The sequence below is a fragment of the Rhipicephalus microplus genome, chromosome 3, assembly GCF_043290135.1.
Source record: "Rhipicephalus microplus isolate Deutch F79 chromosome 3, USDA_Rmic, whole genome shotgun sequence".
Lineage (NCBI taxonomy): Eukaryota > Metazoa > Arthropoda > Arachnida > Ixodida > Ixodidae > Rhipicephalus > Rhipicephalus microplus.
The window spans coordinates 285,989,219-286,007,669 of record NC_134702.1 but is presented as its reverse complement, the minus strand read 5'-3'; the positions used below and the strand labels follow the sequence as shown (position 1 = coordinate 286,007,669).

The window sequence follows — 18,451 nt, the reverse complement described above, 5'->3', positions numbered from 1 at the left end:
GCTGCTTTCAGCTACAGGCATCGAGAACTCTCTCGAACATGGCAGTCCAAACGCTCGATTCCTGAGAACGGCTTCTTCGACGTCTTCCCACGCTTCCGGACTGACGGTGGTTTTGTGATCATTTCGCGTCGGCGACGACAGCTGAGCCAAGAGGTTGACTCCATGAGAACCTCCACAGGGGCGCCGTCCCACGCTGCTCGAATCCGTTCAACAAAAGGGTTGTCTCGCGAAGCTTTTGTTGTGACCCCCCACTACCTGGAACATCTACAAGACAGCATCTTGCATACTGGGCTCCGGAGGGGTTGAAAGCATCCTAGCAGACCGGCTTACGCACAATGGTGTCTGCCCGGACGAACTGCCGGACCAAACGTAACAGCAGAAGTTAGACACAACGCCGGCGTCAAGAAAACTGTCCCATGACGCCTGGACCTAGTCGCCCGCGGCACCTTCACTGGAGAACTCCCCGAAATCTTTGACAACTTCCTTTTTTTTTCTCGACGCTGGATTCAACGGCTTGCAACATTACTGACTTCTGCTCGATTGTTATATTTTTGCGCTTACGTTTGCCGCTGCCATTGTCCATCTCGTGTCGGGCAGCGAAACTAATAGATGTGGTGTTGCCCTTCTACAGCGAACGACAAGGAACATCTACGCAATCTCCGCCGTCCTTGTACGGAGCAGAAGGGGAGGAGGAGGTCAGATGCGTGGGCGGGTCAATGAGTTCTACAAGAAAGGAGGCCGGCTGACGCGCATGCTCGCACGAGTTGCTGCGTGGGCAAGTCCATTTGTTCCTGAGGAGAAAGGAGGCAGGGAAAACACCCACGCGCGTGTTGGCAGGCGGCTCCCGGCGAGCACAAGGCGCGAGTTATGAAGATTCGCAGCCGTGATGATACGTAAACCATCGCGCGCACAAGATATTGGATTGGCGTATACCAAAATGATCAGTAAACATGGTTTGTTAAATCCATTGCGGTGAAATTTTCACTCCGTTAAAACGAGGTTTTAAATACATGGGCGTCTATGAGAATTTCAATGGGAATTATAATTGCTTCGTTATATCCATTTGTTCGTAATTTTCCTCTTCATTATAACGAAATTCTACTTAACACGAAGCAGCGCGAGAAATGAACGTGGGCTCTACCGCTGCTCGACAGTGGTGCTCTTAACATGAAATCAAGTGCACACGCGATTCAGCTTGATTGGATGCTCTGGATACCATCGTTCTATCGAATTCTAACTTCAATGGCAGCTTCACATCTTTGGAACGTGAAAATTTGGTTATCAAACCAGTACTTGAGGCCTTTTGTGGTCTCTCGCCCTTTAATTTTACAAAATAAACACTGGGTCGTGCTTGTTGCATGTTGGTTTTGTATTTATTTCGTATTTATTCGCGTAATGAGCGCGCTTGCATAATAGATGCACCCTCTACATTCATATCCCGCAGTCCCGTGCACCGACACCTGGCGCTTACTTACCCTTTGGATCTCCCTTGTTATTTATTTATGCCAACCCTCCTCGGCTACCTCGGCTCGCTCCCCCTTTACCCGTTGCCGCTTGCCGTATTGTTTTTCTTTCTATCCGCGCGTGGCATGTCCTCCATCTTCTTTATCTGTGCGCCACAGCGGGGTTCATGAATGCGAGTGTAAAGACATTGTGGCGAATAAGCACACAGCGAGCGAGAGCGAGCGAAGGTCACGAATCTGCCCGCGCGGACCGACTATTGCTTCCTGCAAATACAAAACTTTAATGCCCAATGCCGTGCATGCTATTTTCGAGCGATGATGGCCGGATTTCCTGTCACGAAGGGTCATTTGTCGCTATCCCATCTCAGGTTTCTGAAAAACCAGAAAAAAAATCGCATGTCACTAGAGAAGATCGTGACAATTTCCACGACATGGTAGCACTCCCAATACTCACATCGCTTGTTCGCCACGCGTACAGAAACTTCTCATGTGGAAGTGAGGCAGCGGCCGTATTTGGTCGTTAATCTTGTCGACGGTTTGATTTGATATTTCGGGGGTAACTTGCTGGACTGTTCGTTACTTGCTACAATGACAACGGTGTCGTCACGCGAGCTTGCCGCGAAGTTGGCAAAGTGCGTTGTAGCGCACGCTTCTGGGCGCCCCTCAAGATCACAGCAGATACCACTGTTGCGGTTGTGTGATTGCGAGAAAAGATAGCCGCAAAACGCTTCTATGGCATGCGCAGGCGGCGCGGGGACAGCTTGCAGAAGATAGCACCATCAACGACCGAAAATGAGCAAAATGCAACAAAGAACCTGTTTCCAAACAGTCCACGCGTATACAAAAAGCTGAGCGACCCAACTTTTTTTTTTTGCATTACAGCATTTATTTGCTTACGCTGAAAAAGGTTTCATAAAATCTGCACCGCATATTAAACGCACCCCCAACTTTGCTTCGATTTTCGGAGAAAAACAGAGCGTTCATTAGCGAGTAAATACGGTATGCGTTGCTGCGAACGGGTTTTGTTTGCAAACGCGTTTTGTTCACGAATAGGGTACATATATATAGCGTTAGCGTACGTGAGTAAACCAATGCAGAACTAACATCGCTGCAATCACCGTCAGGAACAGTGACATATCTCTCGCCTTCTGCTATAGTTGCACTCATCGGAGCTTTGGTTGAGGTCCAGCCACAGAATGAGGTTGAATTTTATTGCTCCGCAGAAGTACTGGTGGCCAATTTTCAAAAGCCGCAACAGCCTGTTTGCAAGAAGGCGAAGAATTATCTCATTAGACTCGACTGCTGTCTCCGCTAATTAAAACATTAAAAATGCTATATAAATAATGCCGCATTTACAGTGTCAAGCGATTTCAAGATTTCTGACGTCGTTCAGGGAGCCGCATAAAACTGCCCTGCGAACCGGATGCGGCCCATGGGCCACAGGTTGGGGATCCCTGAGATAGATAATTCGGCGCAGTTTAGCGCAATTTACGTCGATTTCATAAAATTGGCGAAACAAATCTCGTTTGGTACACTTTTTCGCAGTTCGCGCAGGAATGGAATCCATAAAAAAATACCAAGGCTGGGCGAGGCGCATACAATATTTAATAAACCAAAACAAACTAACGAAACCCAAAAAGGGGAGAAATAAGCAGAGCGAAATCGGTGGTGCTTGAACACATGGACTTATGACCAAGTTAGTGCTCGCACAGTAAAATATAGCAATTCGGTCACATTTACCAATGAAATATTCGTTTCAAAGTGCAGTTCAAGTGTAACGAATAGCTTAAAATGCATGGGTTGCAGCCGCATCAGGCAACCTTCAATGCGGGTATATACTGTAAACTCGAATTTTATTAAACGAGCTGCATGAACACCTAAGCGTAAGGCAACCTTTGCAAGCCGTATACCTAAGACAATGCAACGCGCTGCACACGAGCACGCATCAGCTCCAGTATAACGGTAGTTTACAAGGATGCGTGCTGGGGCGGACGCATCCACCGACATACATTCGGGCCCTCGCAAGGAAAAAAACGTCTCTGATAGTAGCCATAACGCAACGACACTGTAGCTGTTTAAAATGGAACGTACAACATATGAAACTGCCATAGACATGTTCAATTCACTAGCACACAATACGAACCGGTTTACGCGCCCAAGGCATGATCAACGCCTACAGCTAACAAACGCCCCAGAATTATTAAACAAAAACAGTTATCACTCGCGAGCAGGCCCCCCTCCAAAACAACTGCCGACAGAGACGGGCGCCGCCCCAACTCAGCTCAAATCTGCCGCCGAATTCCCGCTGCACGTGCATGCGCTCCCTGCTTCACACCCCATACAAAATATAAAGCACGTTCCACAGCAAATGTCGTCGAAAGACGATAATCCTGCGTCTGGAGAGAGTAAAAAAACGCTTATTTGATGTTCTGCGCTAGAAAATCGGTAAATTCTGTAAGTCGGAAAATTGGAAAATCGGAGGCGCTGCATTAGAGTATATCGATCCGTGCAGCGAAGGTGAACGAGCACATCGAGGCACGTTAGACACGAACGCTATCTGGCAGTTATCTTCGAAAGCATGCGCGCCTGTCTCGGAGCCGATAAAGTGTAAAACGCAAAGCGATGGGCATGTGCCACCACTGTGTCGTCTTAGCAAACCATTGGAAACACTTGCCTTTTTGAGCACAGCGTCGGATTGTCAGCGCAGCATGACAAATGCTATTGGATTGGATTGAATAAACTTTTATTTGGTCCTCCAAAACACAGATCACTGTGTTGCGGGCAGCTCCCACGTGGGGACTGAGATGCCAAGCTCCTCAGCCGCCTCGCGGGCTTGGTGGACAGCCCAGAGCTGATCTGCCAAGGACGAGCTGCGGATTGCCGCCTCCCATCTGGCAGAGGTGATGTGCGATAAATGAGCAAATTTGGTGCACTGCCAGAGCATGTGTTTTAATGAAGCTATTTCCCCACAATGTGGACAAAGATTACTTGGGTATAGGTCAGGGTACATGATGTGTAACATTTTCAAAGTAGGGTACATCCGCGTTTGCAAAAGCCTTAATGTAAGTGCTTGGGGCCGGGTTAGATTTTTGTGAGGTGGAGGAAAAATCCTTCTAGACAGGTGCTATGGTCCGTGGAATTACTAATGTATGCCTTCTCTAGTATAAAGACACATACAGAATATTGACGCGTTGTTATGGTGCCTCAGATATGAGCAATAGTTGCTTTTTAGTTGACAATCGCACAAGTATGAACAATGATATTTGAGCAGTACTGGTGGGTGCGGCGGATGGGGTAGGCCGTTTGGGAAATATTTTGGGAGCATTGTTAAACCAGACAAACAGACAAATGTACCGACAGAGAGACAGACCTAAATTTTCGCGTCGAAATACCCCAAGGAAGACTATCGTCTTTAAAACTCGTCCGTGTTTAACTTCGTACAACTTTGCCTTTACCGTGATAAAATACCACAGACAAACGAGATCGCCACGTATATGAAAGCTCACTTATTGTGCACATGGTGCGGAAAACGTGGTGAACATGGTGGAAACAGAGCGCCGACAGCAGCGATCTAGTACATACCTGGCGAGTGTTCCATGATACGAAGCCAGACATCCTCGCTTGTGTAAAGCGCATCTTCATAACTTGCAGCACTGTCAGAGCACAAAACACGAACACAGAGCGCAAGCACATTTCAAAATAAGAGAGAAATTGACTCAAACCCGACCCTTCAAGAGGTGAACACCGGGTAGCACGTCCAAACCAGTGAAACAGTTACAGCCGCGGAGACGCACACCGCATTTGCGCATATGAATTTCCTGATGCTGACTAGAAAGCTTTGTTATGGCATTTGAATATATAAAAATTGTGTATATATGAACTAGATAAATACGTAAAGCGTATATTATATTGATTTCAAAAAAAGAAAGAAACAATGAACTTTAAATGCGCGAAACACAGTGAACGCAAGTCGGAACAAACAAATGAACAATAGCGATACAAACCACCCCAAAGAATTCATATATAGTGAATTAAATATATACAATCGTTGATTCAGACGTATACACGCGAGATTTTATTGTGACTAATATGGACATATAAGCATTTTAACATAATTAACCAGATTTTAACTACATATAAGCATGGTACCACGTCACAGTACTTGCAAGGGAATCTTGAACCATGTCTTCAGTATGTGTGTGCTCTTCTGCTCTTCCCCTTTTTTTCTTTTCCTTTTTTCTGAAGCACGTGGGACTTTATGATGCGCATTGTAATGCTAACCAGTGGAGATAGCGCTGACCTGTTATTTAAAGGAGCTTTTAAAGCTATGTATGAATTTTTGTCACATTACTCTGACGAAAGCTGATCCACCAGCTGAAAACGCTAAGTAAAGACGCTTCCGTTCGTCATCTTTTTCTTGCATACAATAAGTCGGGTCCAGCGTGAATGACGTTAAAAGAGTATGATATATATATATATGTATGTGTGTGTGTGTGTGTGTGTGTGTGTGTGTGTGTGTGTGTGTGTGTGTGTGTGTGTGTGTGTGACGTAAGAAAGTAGCGATGGTTAGGAGTTAGTAGTAGAGGCAGAGAAGGAAGAAGTCAGAGTGGAATTAACTAAGAGTATGAGCCAGGCCACGTCTCCCATTCATCGTAGCGTCACACAAGTCGACAGGATGAAGACCTGGCAGCCACTTCATCGACCGGCCACCATTATCGAAGACCTCAGCGAGACGCAGTGACCGAACGCGGACCACAGAAGTGCATTGCCACTAGACACCGTTGCCACCATCATGATGAAATCACCGACTGACATTATCATCCCCAAGTGCACCGGAGCAGGGGACGATGGACCTGTACAGGACTGGTTCGACCTGTTCGAGCTCCGCGCTACCGCTGCGCCTTGGTCGGAACGGGAGATGATCATCAACTTCACTGACTACATCTCCGGTGAGGCATTTAAGTTTTGCCTCACCCACGTCTTTGAAAATGACGAGTCATGGCAAAAGATCAAAGAAGAGATGTTTACTCGTTTAACGACTATGAACAAGACCGACTTATCGCCGACCATCTGGAGAAAACCGCACACTATCGTCAATTCCCTAAGCAGTCCTCAAGCATTCGAAAGCCTAACGCGAGTCGACAACTGCCTCAAGACGAAGTGGCACATGAGTTTACTTACAGAAGGCCATGTGTATATTGGGAAAAACCTAACCGTCAAGCGCGCATCCTTTCTGCGTGAAAGTCAGCATTTCCGAAGTCATCGCTTCAACATACGACATCAGACGTCGCTCACCCTACTGATGCCTTTCATGCTTTGTCTCGCATACATGGTCCACCACCTGGTTTTTTACGACGCAGCTCTTCAAAGGCTCCTGACGGTCACTATACGTGTCATAAGGACGCCTTGTTCATGGTACACCAGCTGACACATGAAGAAAATGCCGAACAACGCCATGACGACTCAAAGAGTGAAAATCAGTCTCCACACATTGGATCAGCTTATTTTCCGTCTAGCACAATTGGGCTACCTCCTGGTTTTCCGTCACTTGGCTCTTTCGTCGCTCACAACGCCCACCTCACATCTAGCACGCTCACAATGATCGGGATAGAGCTGCGGAGCTCGGAAAATACTCAGCCAAGCCCTGAACCTACCATCCAGATTCAGGCGCAAGAACCACTCGCAGCGAACAGTGAAGAAGAAGCCCCTGATGATGTATCTATCAACTCTGAAGCATTACCTTCAATACCCGAAATGCAGCACAACAACCTAGAGGCTACTACCTGCCCAATCGACACCACATTCTATTGCCCAGAAAGTCAGTGTCATGGTGAAAAAGAGCTGCCACCTCAGGTCTTTTCGCAGCAACATCATCAATGCCAGCAAGTCCAAGAACAACAGAGATTCCAAGGGCTATACGAACAAGGACGACGACGAATGGAATCATCTTCAGAAGAACACACGCGGTTTATGGAAAGCCGTTTGCAAACATGTCAACCAAGCCAACGACATATTCAAGGTTTCTCACTCAAAACAAAGAAAGCATCGAATCCAGGATATTTTCCCAAGGGACGTCGAGTAAAATTTCTCCAGTCGAGATCAAGACTCAGGCAACACGACATACGACGTCGAGAAAGGCGCCAAACCGTACCCTGTATTCCACAAGGACGCAGAAATGACCGCAGTAGCATCGGTCAACAAGCACGCAAACGGGTGGCGACGCATGGGTTCCAATCAAGACAAATAGCACGACACCTGCGCAAATCATCCAGCGAATGCCTCAAGGCCATCACACCACGTTCATTCATCGCAAGAATGCCGGCTGTGTTTCCGTCTGATTCCACGCTCAAAGCATGCTTATGTTGTCCAGAGCACAACAGCCAGCCTCTCCCTCCAGAGCTGTACTTGATACCCCGCATTGCTGTCCTCTCCTGTGAAGCTATGGTGTGTTAACGGAAACTTCCTCAGACTTGGAATGATCTCTTTTTGAGAGTGTTCAGTTCTAAGCCATGCATGTTCAGTTTTCATTTATGTTCGTCTGACGCGACTTCTTTCGGGGGAGGGAGAATCCTGTAACGTAAGAAGGTAGCGATGGTTAGGAGTTAGTAGTAGAGGCAGCGAAGGAAGAAGTCAGAGTGGAATAAACATAGGGTATGAGCCAGGCCACGTCTCCCATTCATCATAGCGTCATATATATATAGTGAAGAAGTGTACACCTAAGCCTCATTTTTCCGTGTTTTGACTCAATATTAATGATATCTAACAGACAATAATGCCAAGGAATGTATAGGGAAAGTTACTTGAACCAATGTAATGTAAATAAGAAAAAAGAAAAGTGGGTGAAAAAATATTTTGGCAAGTTATTTGTTCACCCACTTTTCTCTCTTCCTATATACATTACATTGGTTCTATTAACCACACACACACACACACACACACACACACACACATATATATATATATATATATATATATATATATATATATATATATATATATATATATATATATATATATATATATATATATATATATATATATATATATATATTTGCAGCAAGGAAGTAACTCTGGCCCCGGTAGAATAGCGGAAAATAGAGTAGGACACACGTTGGTTTTGCACGGTATATCCTGACTGACGTTTCGGCTGGTGGACCAGCCTTTGTCAAAGTAACAAGTACATGTCAACGCGCTTGCTTACAAATACAATTCACATGGGATAATAAAGCTCGGCGACGTAGATCAGCGATTAGACAATTCATAGCGTGAAGTGTTCATGACGGTACAGTTGCATATCATGCAAAAACATAAATAAATATATATACATGTATAAAAATGTAGAACCCCAAAGAACAGAAATCACTTCTTCGTGCACACAGCATAACACGGTAAGAACCGGAGATAGATAATGATAAAACAACAATGAAAACATGGATATCAAATATCAAAAAACCGCGTGATATTACAGATTGCGCGTCAAATACACAGCTCAGTCATTGTGATATGAATAAGATGAGTTGTTGTTGCTTTTATTGCGCGTGCGCGTTAAAATACAGTCTTGAATCCACATTCGTGATAGCGGCGGCGATTAATAAACTCAAGTGACTGTAACATTGGATACACAAATACACAATAACAGACGCATTAGAGACGGTATTCAACAAGCTTAACCGATCACGCTACGGGCCATGGGTTAAGGCTGATAATGCTTGGTGGGCACACTAGAAAGCGTGCCTGTACTTTCGTTTATGCCTGATGACACGGTGTTGAGTTTGTAGATGAGGTAAGATTTTTGGATTTCCCGATCGTGGTGAGAATTAAACGCCGATTCAAGTATACTGACCCCAATTTTTTCGAACGAGTGCCCTGGCAAGCGATTATGTTTTGAGAGCGGGAGGTTAGGTTGCGTATTGGTATGTGATTTATGGTTGTTGAAGCGTATTCGGAACGATGTTTCTGTATGGCCAATATACTGTTCATGGCAGACGGCGCACGCGAGCATGTATATGACGTTAGAGCTATCGCAATTAAAGGGGCCGTGAATTTTAAGGGTGAAATTAGACGACATACTAACGGCTTCCTGGGTGGTTTGCATATGTAGGCAAACCTTGCAGCATGGTTTGTTCCAAGGTGCACAACCAGATGTTGTGGGTTCGTTTAATTTTTGACGATGTTAGCATATCGCGGACACTCTTAGAGCGCCGGTAGACTACGCGAGGTGGTTCAGGAAAGATATTTTTCAGATGCTCACTTTGGGTAAGGATGTTGTGGTGGCGTTTGAGTATAGAAAGATCCTTTGGCAGTGATGCCGAGTAAGTTAATACGAGATTAGTGCCAGCACGTTGTTCAGGCAAGTCAGAATATACCGTGCAAGAGCAACGTGCGTCGTACTCTATTTTTCCTTATTCTACCGGGGCCAGCGTAACTTCTTCTTTCTTTGTTTTTTTTTCTTTCTGTGCCAGTACAGAAAATGGAGCGAAAAAGGCTGAAAGCCTTGCAAAGGGCCTTTGCTCTAAAAACAGTGAGGCAGACAGGCTGACATAAGAATTTTGCAGGATACAGAAAAAATGCAAAATTATACAAAAATACATAAGGTACATGTGCAAATACTGTAACACATACAACAGTAAAAAAGCTACTAAGCAAATATATACATAACCATCTCAGTGTTTTAAATACCAAGTTCCGATTTCTCATCGCTATGGCAAGAGATATACAAAAATAACAATATACACAGGGAAGCGTAGGAAAAGAACACACACATAAAAAGCATCAGATACTACTTAGGCAAAGAGGACACATAGAATGATAGTCAAGAAAATTCAATGTTGTTTTCGGTATGCTTCAAAACTGTGCAATTTATATCTAGGAGGCTGTCGATTTTGTTTAAAAACGTGGGTATCTGAAAAGATGAGTGTTGTCGTCCGTAGATCGTTTGAGTCTTTGGAGTCCTTCTAGCGTAAGTACGAAAATCGTACAGAGAACCACGAGAATCCAGTGAATGATAGAGTCTATTGGGTTTTATGTACTTAAATAACTTAAAATAGTAAATCTGGCTTGCTTTGAGCATGCGATATTTCGAAAATAACGGTTCTGTCCGCAAGTCACGTATAGGGCCACGAAAGTCTTCAAAGATTCTCAGAACCCTCTTTTGTAGAATAACCAATTTAGAATAGTTCGTTAGTGTTGTAGTCCCCCACACAAGAGCGCAGTAAAAAAGTCGTGAGTAGAAGAGAGTATAATAAAGGATGTTTTTTTACCCACAGTCGTATGGGAGAATTTAACCTGTATAACCAGCCAATACTTTTACTCAGTTCTGACTTTAACTTTGCTATGTGCTCATTTCAAGATAGGTCTTCTTGAAACCAGACACCTAGGAACGTTTGGCTGTTAACTTGTTGTAATATGTGGCCCTGGTAGGTAATAGTCATATTAAAATTTCTTGGTTTATTCACGGGAGCAAACAGAATGTACTTGGTCTTATTTGCGTTTAAGCACAGCCTATTAAGTTTTAACCATGACGAGAGTCGAATAAAAAAAACATTCACGTTCCCTTCAAGGTCGACAAGTGAAGAAACCTAAAAAAATGTTTGTGTCGTCCGCGTACATTACTAGTTTGGGGCTATTTGGAATGTGGCAAATATCATTGATATAAATTATAAATAGGAAGGGACCCAGAATGGATCCATGCGGCACTCCTTTCTCGACCACGACGTAGTCTGATTGCACGTTATTTATGCTCACAAATTGCTGTAGATTTGCTAAATAGCTTTTCAATATGCCGTGTGCAATTCCTCGTATACCACACGAGCTTAATTTATGCAAGAGGATGTCATGACATACGGTATCAAACGCTTTACGCAGATCTATGAACAGCCTAACTGTATACAAATTTTTCTCAAAATTTCCTATTATGTGATCTATTATTTGAAGTAATGCAAGCTCTGCAGACTTATTTTTTGGAAGCCAAATTGGGCATTATTTATAACAGTGTACTTATCAAAAAAATCCTGGAGCCGCTTCTTCAATGTGCTTTCTTAAACTTTCGAAAGAACAGGTAGCACTGATATGGGCCGATGGTTGGTCATGTGTTTCGGATTGCCGCCTTTAAAGATCGGACATACGCGAGCAATTTTCAGCTTATCTCAGAAAATGCCAGTGGAGAAAAAAAGATTTATAATTTACGCTAAGGGAGCAGATAACACATCAGCCACGTATTTTATCGCCACAGGTTTTATTTCGTCGTACCCTGCTGCACATTTGTTTTTTTATTTTCCTAATGCTTTTTCAACTCCGGTGCATGTGACAGGGCTTAACACAATTGTATTTGGAATACTATAATTATTTGACAACAGATGTAGAACCTTACTACCGGTGTCATCTTGGGCGTCACAGCATGTTACGAAATACTTGTTGAATGCTGTTGCTGCATTAACATTACTAAGGACACCCGCTTCTGCCTCTATGGAAGTTACATTGCTGCTAGGTTTGTGGCCCAGCAGGTCTCTTACCTCATCCCAGATGTTACTTGGGTCATTCTGCTGAAGACATCTGCGTAATAGTTTATTTTGGCCTGTTTCAACTCATAATTAAGTTGATTTTTGTACTTCCTGTATTCCTTTAGCATATTGATGTCGCGGGACTTGACAAATGCATGGAACATGTGGTGTTTCTTCTTTATTTTTTTATGCAAGGCATTTGAAATCCAAGATTTTCTTATTTTTTTGCTCTGCTGTTTCTTCATAACCTTCGGAAACGCAATATCGTAACATTAGTCTAGTTTTCCAAAGAATATCTCATATGCATCATTTGGGTCTGCTACCTGAAGCACACGCTCCACGTCCTCTTCAATAATTCGTTGACAAAATACCTCCAGCGTATGGTCATTGATTTTACGAAATACCACATTTTCATTATTATTAGCTTGATAGCGATAATGTGATATAGGAAAGGCTAAAAAATGGGGAGATGATCGCTTATTTCTAAAGAAAGTGTTCCAGCGACACACGATAAAGAGCATACGTTCGTGATGCAGATATCAAGCAGAGTTGCCATTTCAGCCGTCACTCGCGTGGCTTTTATGATAACGTTTTCACAAGCGAAGTAGTTCATAACCTCTGGTAGCTGTCGAGCTGAGGTGTCCAGTGAAAGCATATCGACGTTGACGTCACCCATGATCGCAAACTCTAAACCCGAATGGCAGGAATAATTCAGCACATTTTCAATCGACTCCAGAAATGCTGGCTTGCTACCGGTGGGTGGCCTGTAGACCACGGTTATAAGTGCCCTAGGCAGGCGCCTCATTAAGCATTCAATGTTTTGTTCACACTGTAAAATTGAGGAATAAGTTCATGCTTAATTGTATCCTTGACGTAAATGGCCACACCACCTCCTCGTCCTTCAGTACGCACAAGGCCGTTATAAGTATAACCTTGAAAATAAGGAGGATCTTCGCCACTCGTTAGCCAGGTTTCCGAAAACATAAATACATCAAAAGCAAAAGAAAGCTGAGAGAAGTAGTCATCCAGGTGATCTTTTTTATTACGTATGCTGCGTACGTTCACATGAAACAATGTTCATCGCTTGCGAGCATCGTGCAGCAGTGAATTGAAAGAGTCAAGCTCATAATAGCACACTTTGTGATTTCAGTAGTGTTTCGGCAACATAATAACCCCTAATACAGTTGTCATTAGTTTAATCTGCGACATCTGTACTGCCACTGACAGCCTCTGCTGTCATTTTGCTGAGATCGTTGGTAGTGGCTATTCTGAGCACCTGCGAACTTTCGTTTCGACGGGCGAATACCTTCCCATTTGTTGTCCAGACAAACTTCCACTTCATCTCTCTTTTACGTTGTATTGCTGCCCCAAGCAGTCGTTTGCCATTCCTTGTCAAAAGTTCATTAACGTACACTGGGGATGACACTTGACTTCCCAGTACCCCACTGTTGATTTTAGCTTTCTTTGCCTCGCTTAGCAAGGCATTCCGTTTAGTTATTCTCACAAAGCGAACAACTATGTTGCTTACATCATGACGAGAAGTGGGCACTCTATGGCATGTGTCAACATCATCCTCAGAAATTTCGTCATACACAATAACTCCAATTTTCTTAACAACCTCAAATGGTTCTATGTCAGCAGGAACTCCCTTGATTTCCAAGCTATTGGAACGCTGGTACTGCTCGACCTCTTAGACCCTGCTCCGAAGTTTGGCATTTGCCGAGTAAGTTTATCTCACCTGCAAAAAGGTGTATCTTTTAGTGCGTAGTTCCAACGTGCACTGCTGCCTGACTGCAGAAGATGCGATGTTCCCGCAGGCTTTATATTTCAGAGGGACACGATTGTCCTCTGGTGACGACGTTCTTGCGATGACGAGATCTTGCAATCTTGATCACAGAGTGGGCGGCAGTTGTCTGCCGGGTCGTCGATTTCCTTGCTTGCGGTGATGTCACAGAGTAGCGCAGATGCTCGCAGGAAGTGCCTGCAAAAAAGTTGTATCTTTTAGTGCGTAGTTCCAACCTGCACTGCTGCCGGACTGCAGGAGATGCAATGTTCCCGCAGGCTTTATAACTCAGAGGGACACGATTGTCCTCTGGTGACGACGTTCTTGCGATGACGAGATCTTGCAATCTTGATCACAGAGTGGGCGGCAGTTGTCTGCCGGGTCGTCGATTTCCTTGCTTGCGGTGATGTCACAGAGTAGCGCAGATGCTCGCAAGAAGTGCCTGCAAAAAGGTGTATCTTTTAGTGCGTAGTTCCAACGTGCACTTCTGCCGGACTTCCTTGCTGCAACTGTTTTTCCGCAATGGTCCCCGCAACGACGCCGTTAAAGCACATCATCCTGAGGTTTCCAAGGACCAAAACTAACACGGTCGTCATCGGTGACTCCCAATCACAGTACTTCCACCAATACATCGATCCCACTTCTCTAGGTACGCCAGCTTTTATTTCGAAAATTGGTGCCACGATTGATGACGTTTGGTCACTCATCAACTTTGTGCTAGAAACCGCCAATACCCTCATGCTCCTCGTTGGAACTATTGATATGGCAATAGAAACAGCAGAAGCTGCGTTCGACAAGTATCGCGCCCTGCTTGATTTTGTTAGGAAGACTCTGCCGAACATATCCAGAATTTATGCAACACTCGTCCTTCCTCGTTGCACCAACCGTCGCCGCGTTAACTGCAACCTTTCGTTCGTCTGACGTTGCAACGGGGAAGCAAGTTACTTCAACCGACTGCTACGTGGATTCTGCAGTCACTCAAGAAAATTCTTTTTCCTGGACTACGGCTTCCAACACCTGCCCCCAGCGCGCGCACTGGCTGCCGACGGTCTTCATCCGAGTTTTGAAAGCGTCGCTCTCATCGCCAGCCACATTCGTGGACTTTGCTGCAAGCGCAACAACAAAGTGTCACTGTAGTGTGAGTTCGCGTCGTGGTACCCTTCACATGGTGCTACGCAGACTTCTCCAAGGGTGTGCTACCCTCAACCCTCTCCAGACGCCGAAATCAACTCTCCAGTTCTGAGCCGCCAAAACTTGAGTGAGGAAAGTGCACAGACTACTCCGTCCTTGGGCCGCCACTACCCTTTCCGGAAGAACCCCGCTCGCGACAACGCAACCAAATGACTGTCAGTTCCTGGTAAATCTGTTATGCATGTGCCTTTTAGAACATTTCTGAAATCTAGGAAGATTGCCGAGAAAAGCATTCATTCAGAGCTGCATGTCACTACATTGTCGGCATACTTGAGTGCTTTTAAAATTCCTAAAGGTTTACAGCTACAATTAGAACCGGCCACTTGTGATCTATTTTCTTTGCACAAAGCCAAGTGGCAACAAGTATTGATTGACGCCTCACTAGAACTACTACGTATAGTTGTTGATCTCTACAAATCGCGTGCGCTTAGCCTCCATAGCGGAGAAGCCTGCCTTACTGCTCAATTAGGGTCTCGTGAGTCGGAATCCTTAGAAGCCTATAAACATAAGAAAAAGAATAACTTAAGTACGCTTAAATGCAATAAATTCATTCGCGACGGCATAGACCCGCCTGTATATACCGCTAATAACGAATAATGCTCCTGCGAAATCGTCGGTCAGAAGCACGCCAACTGAACTCAGCGATAATGTCGTAAACCTATCGGCTATCACTCTCTCTTGCGCTCAAATAGCTGCATTGTCGAAAGGTTTTACTTTTTGCCCAGTCTGAGGTGGATTTAGTGAATTCCAGCTTTTAAAAGATTGGGATAACTTTGCACGTAACATGCGCCTTAGAGAATACTCTCATGACCGTGAAAATTCTAATAACAATACAAATTATACAATACCAGTGCCGTCGCACAAGAGGTGGACAACACCACCACAACGTAATCAATCCCTCGATATGTACATCAGGGCTGTACAGCATGATGTCCTTGAAGCGTACAATGCCGGTGTTCATTACCGACAAAATTTAACATAGAAGGAAAAAGCAGCGCTCGAAGAACTCTCTAATATCCCTGACATTGTCATCAAACCTGCCGATAAGGGAGGAGCAATCGTCATTCTTGATAGGAAGGATTACATAGCGGAAGCTACCCGACAGCTCTCCGACGACAGTTTTTATAGAACCCTCCCAACCGACCCAACAGATAGTTTTAAGTTCATCTTGCAAGATAAACTAATGACTATAACAAGAGATAAAAAACTAGAGGAAATAATTGTTCGGTCACTTATTCCGCTCAGCCCTGTAGCCGGCAGATTTTACATACTCCCGAAGATTCGTAAACCGGGTAATTCGGGCTACCCAATCCTCTCCGGTATAAACACTACAACCGAGAACTTGTCGCGCTATGTTGTTTCCGTTATTAAACATATTCCCAAGACATTTCCATCATTCGTCAAGGACACCAATAATTTTCTTCAAGACATATCAAGTCTTAACATTCCCCAAAATGCAATACTTGTAACACTGGATGTCGCTTCACTCTATACTAACATACCGCATGCCGATGGAATTGCTGCAGTACTTAATGCATACGAGGATTCTTGCCTCGATAAACCAATCGAGAAAGAAGCCTTACAATTGTTATTGAAGCTTATCCTTGAACTCAATGACTTTCAATTTAATAATTGTCATTACGTTCAGATCAGTGGCACGTCAATGGGAACCCGAATAGGTCCTACTTATGCTAACATTTTCATAGGCATTCTAGAGAATAATTATCTGTCTAGCACTGACCTACAGCCTTTGTTTTATAGACGGTTTATAGATGATATATTCTTATTTTGGACACATGGGGAGGACACGCTCTTAAAATTTATAGATGGATTCAATAATTTCCATCCGTAAATCATGCTTTCACACAGCTATTCGCCAAATTCTGTTACTTTTCTGGATGTCACCGTCGCGCTATCTGAAGGAAAATTGATCACAAAATTATACCGCAAAACCGACTCATAGAAACCAGCTTCTCCATTTTCAGAGCAGTCATGTGCGACATTGTAAGACAGGTATACCTTATAGTCAGACTCTCCTTTTTAAGCGATTGTGTTCCGATCGCGAAGACTTCCTATCTAACTGCGAGCAACTTAAAAGCGCTCTCACTAAACGACGGTATCCAGCGGACTTGGTCGATGACGCTATGGACAGAGCAGACCAATTGAATAGAGCCGACATTCTTAGCGCAAACAGTTTCCCTGAACAACGTGCTGGCGCTAATATCGTATTAACTTACTCGGCATCAGTGCCAAAGGACCTTTCTATACTCAAACGCCACCACAACATCCTTACCCAAAGCGAGCATCTGAAAAATATCTCTCCTGAATCACCTCGCGTAGTCTACCGACGCTCTAAAAGTGTCCGCGATATGCTAACATCGTCAAAATTAAACGAACCCACAACATCTGGCTGTGCACCTTGCAACGAACCATGCTGCAAGGTTTGCCTATATATGCAAACCACCCAGGAAGCCGTTAGTACGTCGTCTAATTTCACCCTTAAAATTCGCGGCCCCTTTAGATGCGAAAGCTCTAACGTCATATACAAGCTCGCGTGCGCCGTCTGCCATGAACAGTATATTGGCCATACAGAAACATCGTTCCGAATACGCTTCAACAACCATAAATCACATACCAATACGCAACCTAACCTCCCGCTCTCAAAACATATTCGCTTGCCAGGGCACTCGTTCGAAAAAATGGGGTCACTATACTTGAATCGGGCTTTCATTCTCACCACGATCGGGAAATCCGCAAATCTTACCTCATCTACAAATTCAACATCGTGTCATCAGGCATAAACGAAAGTACAGGCACGCTTTCTAGTGTGCCCACCAAGCATTATCAGCCTTAACCCATGGCCCGTAACGTGATCGGTTAAGCTTGTTGGATACCGTCTCTAATGCTTCTGTTATTGTGTATATTTGTGTATCCAATGTTTACAGTCACTTGAGTTTATTAATCGCCGCCGCTATCACGAATGTGGATTCAAGACTGTATTTTAACGCGCACGCGCAATAAAAGCAACAACAACTCATCTTATTCATATCACAATGACTGAGCTGTGTATTTGACGCGCAATCTGTAATATCACGTGGTTTTTTGATATTTGATATCCATGTTTTCATTGTTGTTTTATCATTATCTATCTCCGGTTCTTACCGTGTTATGCTGTGTGCACGAAGAAGTGATTTCTGTTCTTTGGGGTTCTACATTTTTATACATGTATATATATTTATTTATGTTTTTGCATGATATGCAACTGTACCGTCATGAACACTTCACGCTATGAATTGTCTAATCGCTGATCTACGTCGCCGAGCTTTATTATCCCATGTGAATTGTATTTGTAAGCAAGCGCGTTGACATGTACTTGTTACTTTGACAAAGGCTGGTCCACCAGCTGAAACGTCAGTCAGGATATACCGTGCAAAACCAACGTGCGTCGTACTCTGATTTCACTTATATATATATATATATATATATATATATATATGAGATACAAGAGGAAGGTG

At 44.1% G+C, this 18,451-nt stretch overlaps 1 protein-coding gene and 1 long non-coding RNA gene across 8 annotated transcripts in view; one reads left to right on the top strand and one right to left on the bottom strand.

The window, feature by feature from the left end:
* The window catches only part of LOC142802730 (uncharacterized), a 311,490-nt gene that overhangs the window by 209,714 nt on the left and 83,325 nt on the right, over positions 1-18,451 (top strand). The gene's annotated exons all lie outside the window — the stretch shown is intronic.
* LOC119167574 (innexin inx2-like) overlaps positions 1-18,451 on the bottom strand; it is a 277,656-nt gene that overhangs the window by 254,091 nt on the left and 5,114 nt on the right. Inside the window, exons 2-3 of one of the 7 annotated variants that reach the window (XR_005109260.2) lie at positions 5,046-5,116; positions 1,352-1,835 (exon numbers count right to left, since the gene is read on the bottom strand). The exons of the other annotated variants lie outside the window; for them this stretch is intronic. The gene's annotated coding sequence lies outside the window, so the exon portion shown is untranslated. Of the gene's footprint in view, positions 1-1,351; positions 1,836-5,045; positions 5,117-18,451 lie in introns of those variants that run through there. 7 annotated transcript variants of the gene reach the window in all.